This window comes from Solanum lycopersicum, chromosome 12 (assembly GCF_036512215.1).
Source record: "Solanum lycopersicum chromosome 12, SLM_r2.1".
Taxonomy (NCBI): domain Eukaryota; kingdom Viridiplantae; phylum Streptophyta; class Magnoliopsida; order Solanales; family Solanaceae; genus Solanum; species Solanum lycopersicum.
In genome coordinates this window covers 27,533,855-27,544,055 of record NC_090811.1, presented here as the reverse complement: position 1 = coordinate 27,544,055, position 10,201 = coordinate 27,533,855, and positions in this window count along the sequence as shown.

Genomic DNA, 10,201 nt, shown 5'->3' with positions numbered 1-10,201 from the left:
AATTTCCACCAAGGGCCTGTGATGGTCCGTCACACCTATGACGGTCCGTCCTGCCATTTCGTTACGAAGTTCAGAGAGTCGATTTTCAGTACCAAATTTTCAGTTTTTCTAAGTGTTTTAAAACGAGATCCTGCGACGGTCCGTTGTGCCTATGACGTTCTGTCGTGGGTTCCGTCGTCTCAGCCTGTTTTTCCAGAAACAAAATCTACTGCTCAAAACGACTAAACAGGTCGTTACAATTATAGTGGAAATTCATGCTTAAGTTGAGTTATTTTCTGTCCATGAAAAATGTTTATTATGATTGATTTGACTTAAGTGTATTATGTGCTATAAGTGTTCATGGAACATTATAATGAACATGTTTGATTTTATTTTGATAAGAAATGAGCATTTCAAATTTTAATGTTTTGTCACGTTCGGAATCTAGACCCTGATGAGACCAACGTAGTTGACCTCTCAGATGTCGCAAACAAGCCTACATACGTCATCCTTACTTCATCTTGGTTAATTTTAGCAGAAAATTTGATCTTTTCGTAACTTAACAGTCTTACTGATTTCTAATATAATCATCATTTATTCACCATTAATCATCTAATATTAATATCATCAAATGAAAGAGAGAGTTTAATATACCAATAACTTAATACTTGCCAAAATGGCACCAATACAAAGACTGAAATAATACGGGAAAGAAGCGCTAGTGGAACATACTCTACGAATTCAATCCTAAGACTATGCTCAAATATCAGTGTTCAATCATCCTCGAAATCATGACGGCCTACCATGTCCGGATGAATGCTTTACGTCCGGATAGCTTCAGCGTCTGCCTGTAGCTCTAACGTCCACTTGTTCCTGCACTTAAAATTTTAGAGTTTTATAGGGTTAGTACACAGTTGTACTAAGTATGGGTTTATGCAAATAAACCAAGGACATGCATGAGTAAGAATATCTCTTTCCTAGCAACATTATTATAGTAGGACAAGACCGTGGACTTGCCAAATTGATGTTGGGAAAGTTTGAGGTGAACCAAAACATTAAAATGGTAAGCATGTCATCGAGGTCTTAGGGTCCCAATAATAATTCTAGACACGAAACATGCAAAGCCATACTTGAATGCAAACAAGCACATAGACAAATAGTTGTCGAACGTATTGGTAGTTCCATAACATTTGACTTCAAAACTCAACCTGACTGAATTAAAAATTCATTAACACATTAATTCAAATAGTTAGAATCCCTTAAAACACAAGCAAAGCTCTAGTTAAACTTAGTTCATTATGAGTGTCATCACGCATAATATGTAGGTAACTAAAATTTCATTTTAATTAGTTATAGCTAAGGAGTTTTATAGATAAAAAAAAGTGAATTAAGGGGTACATTAATCTAGTTTATTGGGTACATTCTCTCAATAGGAAATCTATAAAGTAATTGTGTCTAGGGTAAGGTTTAATTGGAAAAAGGTTCTCACTCGAGCAACTTATCTGGTTTAAAATGAATTCTTCTTAGACACCCATTTCCTACATGAAGACTAGTCGTCGCCTTACCCAACTCACACTCTCGAGGGGTTGTTAGGAATTATTCTTAGGCTTACGCTCCCGGGCTCAACGTCATGTAGACCCTGTACTTAGGGAAAATATCTAGAGGTCTTGGTTTCTTAACTTCTTTCTCGAGCAAGCCGAACACAGATTGGTAAACTTATATATAGAATTATAAATTCATTATCTAAAACTACAAAGACTAGACGAAATCACCATTAAACTACATCTAAGCTATCAATAACAAAAGACCCAACAACAAAATTAACTTGTATTTGTTATATCACACCCCAATAATGGGGGATTTTTTAGCCACACATCACGAAATATGATATTATACATTTCACGACCCGCAAGTACACCCTAAAAGATGGAGCATCCTTGTATCATCACAGGAAAATTGAGACTTCAAGAAGTTTGATCTAATCCTCTTGTATCATTCACTGCATAATAAATAGGTAAGAATTTAAAACATTCTTCACACACGAAGAACTCTTATATTAACAGTACACAAGCAAAAGACTTTCATTTAAAACATTAAATCTTTACAACGTCTACTTGAACCATATACACTTTAGAGTATACCACACTTGGGTTTAATCGCACACAAGGCAATAAAATAATAAGACATTAGATAATGTGGGTATTTTCCTCGAATCGATGAGGACTCACCAATACGTCATCTTCAAGCCTTAGAAACCTATACATCCTCCAATCACATCAAGACTTCCAATTCCCTACACTTTTGTAAAAAGGGGAAAAGAAGGGGATTAGCAAATTAGATGTACTAAGTGTGGAAGCCATGCAAAAACCATGTAAAAGGGACATTGACTAAATCACATTCTTTTCATTAATTTCGATTAGAACATCATAATATAAGCATAATATTAACAATTAACAACTTAGAAATACCTAAGAAATTAATTAAGTCAATAATCACATTTGTTGAAACTTTACAGTAAATTCACTTCACTGTATAGTGAACTCAATTCAATGTTAGAGTTAAGTTCCTTCCCTTGACATTAGAAACCCTTTATCATGTAATCTTGTCAATCAAAGCCATGAAAAGATTCACTTAAGTCATGCAAAAAGACACTGCCCATACACCCTCTCTAGATGTGACTAAACGACCCTCAAGATTAATTATAATGAGTCACGTACACACTTATAAAGCATCATAAACATCAAGGTAAGATTCTCCTACTAAAGGTGATTCTAAATCGCACTCGAGGGAGTTGTGAAGCGACCACCCATACAATCCCTTACACATGCACTTAATAGATCCTATAGACTCCCTAAGATAAAATCATTCTCCCTTAACACATTAACACATTGATTATATCAAATTTTTCTTCCAAAGGCTATCGAAAGTTTTAGTTAAGTAAATCAAGAAGATAACGTACAAAGTGACCTCTTCAATATTTCCTAAGTAATACTTAAGACTACCTAAGGATTAGATCATGTATACATAATAAACAACCTACCCCTAACTAGAGTCATTCTAATGACCTATCTGGGTAAGATAAGAAGTGAACATTAATATGCCCCCTTCACACCTTAACTAGAAAACCCTTAATTACTCTAGATATGTACTACCTCATTTAACATACTTTGTTTACTTAAGTGATTATATCCATTAGTTCATTAAGAGACATTCAACAGATAAAGGACATTCAAGAAATGGTCTTGGACGAGACCTAGGGACTCTCACTAACACCTTCATAGCCAATTTTGCAAGGTCTAGATATCGTCCCATACCACAACCTAAACTTAATAGAACTTGTTTAATGCTAGTAGGTATCCCGTATGATGAGAATAGACAGTACCTACATAGACCATGGTGGCAACTCATAGAATCCGGAGTTCTAACCTACTCTTATGAGGGTGCTTTGCTTGCCAAGGCTAGAACTAGGATACATCCCATGTACGCACATGGTATGTTAAGGGAATGATTTGTAATTGAGTCTCATACATAACTAGAACTACTCCTCTTTGCCATACTCACTCGGTAAAAGCCTTCGTTCTCATAGAGAAATTCACATTAAAGGTTCACATAAGAGGGTTTCATAACAAGTTCATAACCCAATCACATTTATCCTACCAAAGAAAGGTCCACTAGAGCTACTGCACAACGATGATAATAAGGTCATTATGACTTCCCTAAGGTTTGTTATAATGTCTTTTCAGCAAATCAACCTTAAGTCCATAATTCCTTTACTTGAACGATACCATTACAACTTTCTACTTCAACATTCATAACCTTACAACTAGGTTCAAGGTTTCACATAAAACACCCTCTTAAAAACATTCAACGTCACATATATTTCATACATTCAAGGCTAAGATACTATAGCATCCTAAGTCAAGACATCACCTATGCATATTCATACAACCATCAAGTAAGGAACACAAGTCAACCAAGACAAGACGAAACATACTCCACCTTAACACATAGTAGTAATCATGCTACAAGTACATAGGAATAACCATTATCATGTTTAAGTCATCCTAAAAACTACCATATCATCATCAATATAACTATTATAGTCTCAAATAGTCAAGTAGGAATAACCATGTATAAACTCTAAGACTATACATAGAAGCACGTAATCATAGTGTACATGATTCCCTATCATACATAGAAAGAACATATACTTTTACATTGCTTCAACAATATAAATATATATTCATACTTCACATAAAACAACTATACAAAACATCAAAGTACGTCAAGCAGTGCCGTCATGACCATGGTCATCAAATTGCATAAAGTAACGCCGATAAGTCCATAACAAGTTACATAGCACCTCCACAATAATTGCACCATACCAATCACAATATAATTTATGTCTAATTAACAAAAAAAAAAGGTATCAGGACAGCATAACCAACTTGATCTTATCACTTCGCTTAAGGATAAATCATCCAACTCGATATCATAAGGCCTTTACCCAAGGCAATAACAAACAATTCAATAGAATTATGTTAATAATCAATGAAACTAGGTAAATTCATTATCAATTAAATATAATTATTGCATCATTACATAGCCCGTAGAAAATTACATTAGAAATCATAAACCTTAAGTCAATATCTATTCAATAAGACAAACATTGAATAGATGAAAGAATATTAAATACTAAATTGATCAACATGAAACATACTATAAACCAATTAACCATAATCATTACATTAATAAGAAGCCCATAAAAATCTACACATGAATTCATCAATCTCAAATCATGATCACATAACCCATGTTTTAGTCAAATTGAGAGGTTTGTGAATGTCAAGTATTCACGGAGAATTTTATTGGAAAACATCAATTATACATCAATTTCATCATATATAAACGTTTGAAAACCATTTATGTAAGAACCCAATAATTAGAGTAGAAATAGTACTTTTTTAATTTTTTTAAATCTTTGAAAATCATCATTGAATTTTTTTATATGGTGATAAAAAGACTTAGATGAAGAACTCCCATTCCTTATTTGAAGAATTAAAATCTAATTGAAGTATAAAGTCCATTGAAAACCTATATTCAAGTTCCATCTTCACTTTGAATTCACATGGAGGTTTTTGGAGAACTTTAGGAAGAAAGGGGTTTTGATTTACATGATAAGGTTTAAATGAATGTTTAATTACTTATATAATCTTAAAATACCCATAAACACCTAAAACAACCGTCCCCATGTTTGATAAACCTGTGGTTGATTTCCCAAAAACACAAAGTCTTAACAGAACAGTGCCAGATTATTCAGCACCATCGATGCCCATTCCAATGCACTGTGGTCTTACCCACGCCCGTCGTTGGGGTCTCGTGGGTTGATTCAGTGGATACTAAACCTTCATGTAAATTGGATCCATTGACGAGACCCATCAATGTGTAATTTCCTTGTCGACAGGCTGTTTATTGGGTCATCGTTTGGCCAATATCTGGCAGTGTTATGCTATAATGTTGGGGTCCTCTTTTTGGACCCCTTGTAGATCGTACATATAGTCGTACCCAGAAGTTTCCAACCCAAATATGTCCGTATATATTATACGGAACTACCACAAAAGTTTCATAAAAAATGAACATGTAAAACTGACGAAACATACGTAGACTCAGAACGTCATTTCAAGGAAAGCCTTTTGAATGTCATGGACGTTCTTCGACGTTTGATGTCTATACTTACCAAAATTTGATACGCTGAATATGTATACTATAATAACTCAATTAAGGACCTTATAACCTCATGAATCAAATAAAAAATTATTAAACCACATATGAGGGACATAGGTGACTTAGTCGTCGAACCTTTTGTTCGTCCCTTGACGTTTGACTTTCAATGCACCTAAACTCTTAGAAACTATCTCAAACCCACATTTCAAAACATTTTAGATTTTTATACAATCACTAAAACTTTTTTACTCTAGCTTCACCTACATCATTTTTGGGGTCGTAAAATCGCCCTCACTTGGAAAACATTCGTCCTCCAAATGACACTTGCCACTCTTCGAACACTTCCAAATGTAGAAACCTAATTTAGAAACTCATGACAATAAAATTTAAAACATAACAAAACAAAAAAACGTTTATTTCACAAAATTATGTGATTCACAACACAACAAGAAACTAGAAGGCATTCTATAACCCATCACGCTACAAAACTCACATGCTTCATTCCAAATAGCAAAAACTCATTTCACAATCAATATGATGCTTATGTACAGCAGTTCTAACAACTCTACAATAATTTTAGACCAAAGAATAAACTAGTAAAATTTTAAAAATCTTCATAGTAAATAGACAGTGCATTAAAGTGAATTGAGCATTTTTTTCAAAAACAAAATTTTAGGAAATTCATGATAGAAACAAGCTAACATGAAATGTAACATCATATAAGCACATCTTAAAACATAATAGATCTCATGAAATAACTTAGACATGCCAAACATTCACTATATGCAACAATTAGCAACCTACACTAGATGTACATGAATCATGAGGAAGATACAATAACTGAATACTCATTTTCTCATTCAATAAAACATCATTTAAATATGCATACATATCATAAGGAGAATAATTGGAATTCATTTTCCACAAATGACTCCTACAAAAACATAAGTTACAAAGAACTCTTTGTTTTTGTATTAAATAAAAATATAAAGAAAAGCTAAAGATACTTCACTCCCACTAACCATACTCTTTTACCATACTCCTTCTCTTAGGAGAAACCTTTTCTAAGGTCAACATAATATCCACTATAAGTAACTCCCTCAAGGAACCCTAAACTTTACTATTACTTTCTTACCAATGTCTAGCTCATAATAACTATGGACTCTCAAAGGTCTCATAATTTAACAATTATATCCCCCTTACTAGGAGAACATACCCTTTTACTCTTTTAAATCTTATTACCTCCCTTCGTATAGTTGGGGTCTTAAAAATCATCAAACTATCTTAACAACAACTTCTTCATATTCTTATAATATACCATTCCATTATTCCCAAAATAACTACCCTTCACAAGGTAACCAAACTAGTCTAAGGTCTAAACCACCTTCTATCACATCTCATCTTTTCTCTCCCTCAACTGAAAGTTCACAATGTCACCCTCAAGGGACCAACACATTAGGGAATCAAGGGAAAGACACCATATACAAAGCTCTTAGCCACTATTAGATGAATGAAAAAGTAAAAGATTCCTAGCATTCAATAGCCTCCTATTTATAAGGTGGAGAACTTCACTATATAAACAAGAATATACTAGATGTGTTTCATAATACAACTAAGATACTCCCAAAACCTTATTTTTGATACCATCTCTGTCATGACCCGCTAGTACATCCTAAAAGATAGAGAGTCCTTGTGTCATCACACGGCAAATTAGACTTCAAGAAGTGTAATCTAAGCCTCTCATATCATTCATTGAATAGTAACATACTAAAATAGGTAATAATTTAAGACATTCTTCACACACGAAGAACTCTTTCATAAAAAAAACACAAGCGGGATATTTTCATTTAAAAACATTAAATCTTTACAACAACTACTTGAACAATCACTTTAGAGTATACAACATTTGGCATCAATCACATTCAATACAATAAAATAATGACTAAGACATAAGAACATGTGGGTATAGTCCTCGAATAAATGAGGACTTAACAATGCATCATCTTAAAGCCTTACAAACCCATCCATCCTCCATAGCACATCAAGACTTCCACTTCCTTAGACTTTAGTCAAAAAGGGAAAAGAAGGAGTTAGCACATTAGATGTACTAAGTATGGAAGCCATGCAAAAACCATGAAAAAGGGACATTTTGTAAATCACATGCTTTCATGAATATCGATTAAGACATCAGAGTATAAGAATTAGAATAACATTTAACAACTTAGAAATACATGATAAATAACTTAAGCCAATAGTTACATTTGTTTTAAATTTACAGTGAATTCATTTCACTGTACATTGAACTCAATTAACTTGTACAGTGAAGTTCCTTCACTTCACTTTAGACACCCTTTAGCATGTTGTCTTCTCACACAAAGAAATCATCAGATTAACTTAAATAACACAAAGAGAAACCGACCATACACCTTCTCTTAATGTTCCTCAACGACCCTCAAGATTACTTATAATGAGTCACATACAAACTTGTAAAGCATCATAAACATCAACGTAAGATTCTCCTACAAAAGTTGATTTTAAGTCTAACATGATTTAGTTGTCAAATGACCGCGCGTACAATCCCTTACACACACACTAAAGAGATTCTATAGTCTCCCTAAGATAAAATCATTCTCACTTAACACAGTAACACATAGATGATATGACATTCTCCTTCCAAAGTCTATCGAAAGACTTACTTAAGTAAATCAATAAGATAACGTCCATAGTGACGTCTTCAAGATTGCCTATGTAATCCTTAATACTACCTAAGGCTTAGATCATGTCTAAATAATGAACCAACATCCCTAGCTAGAGTAATTGTAAAGACTTAATCTATGTAAGATAAAAAGTGACCATCCCTATGTCCCCTTCATACCTTAACTAGACAACCCTTAATTACTCTAGATAAGTACTTCTTCATTAAAAATACTTTCTTAACTTAAGTCATTATATTCATTAAATCATTAAGAGACATTCTACACATCAAGGATATTAATGTATATGTCTGGCCAAGACCTAGAGACTCTCACTAACACCTTCAAAGCCTATTGTGCAAGGTCTAGATAGCGTCCCATATAACCACCTAAACATAATAGAACTTCTCTAATGCTAGTAGGTATATCATATGAAAAAAATAGAAAATAATCGACATAGACCATGGTAGCAACTCATGGAATCTGGAGTGCTAACCTACTCCTATGAGGGAGTTCTAATTGCCAAGTGTAGAACTAGTATACATTCCATGTAGGCACATGATTAAGGAATATTAAGGTCATTCTTTGTAATCTAGTCTCATACTTCAGCAGAACTAATCCCTTTACCATACTCACTTGGTGCTAGACTTAGTTCTCATAGAGTAATTCACATTAAAGATTCACATAAGACGGTTCCATAACATGTTCATAACCAATCACATTTACCCTACCAAAAAAAGGTCCACTAGGGTTAACTAACAATGGCGACTAGAAGCTCATTACGACATCCCTAAGCTTTTATATGATGCCATTCCAGCCAGTCAACCTTATGTCCATCATACCTTTACTTGAAGGATACCATTTCGACTTTCTACTTCAACATACATAACCTTACAACTAGGTTCAAGGTTTCACATAAAAGACCCTCTTAACATCATTCAAGGTCACATATCTTCCATACATTCATGACTAAGATACTATAGAATCCTAAGTCAAGACATCATATATTCATATTCATACAAACATCAAGTAAGGAAGACATGTTAACCAAGAAAAGACACTACATACTCAACCTTAACACATATTACTAATCATTCTACAAACACATAGGGATAGCCATTATAATCATTAAGTCATCCTACACACTACCATATCATAATCAATATAACTATTATAGACTCATATAGTCAAGTAGGAACACCATGCATAAACCGTAAGACTTCACATAAAAACATATAATGATAGTTTACATGATTTCCTATCATTCATTTAAAGAACATATACATTCACATTGCTTGAAAAATATATAGATATACTTATAATTCAAATAAAACAACTCTACAAAACATCATAGTACTTCAAGTAGTGCCGACAAGGCCATGATCATTAAATTGCATAAAGTAACACCGACAAGGCCACATCAATTTACATAGCACCGCCACCACAAATGGACCATACAAATACAAATATTATTTAAGTCTAAAACATAAAAAAAAGGAACTAGCGCAACATACCCCACTCAATCTTACCACTTCGCTTTCAAGGCTAAATCATCCAACTCAATATCATATGGTGTTTAACCAAGGCAATAACAAACAATTAATTATAATTATATCAATACTAAATGAAACTAGGTCAATTCATTTCATAAATATCAATCTAATACAACCTAGACATCAATTGAATATAATTGTTGCATCATTAGATAGCTCATAGAAAATGACATTAGAAATCATAAACCTTAAGACAATATGATATAAATAAGTCTAATATTCAATAGATCTAAGAATTTTAAATACTAAATT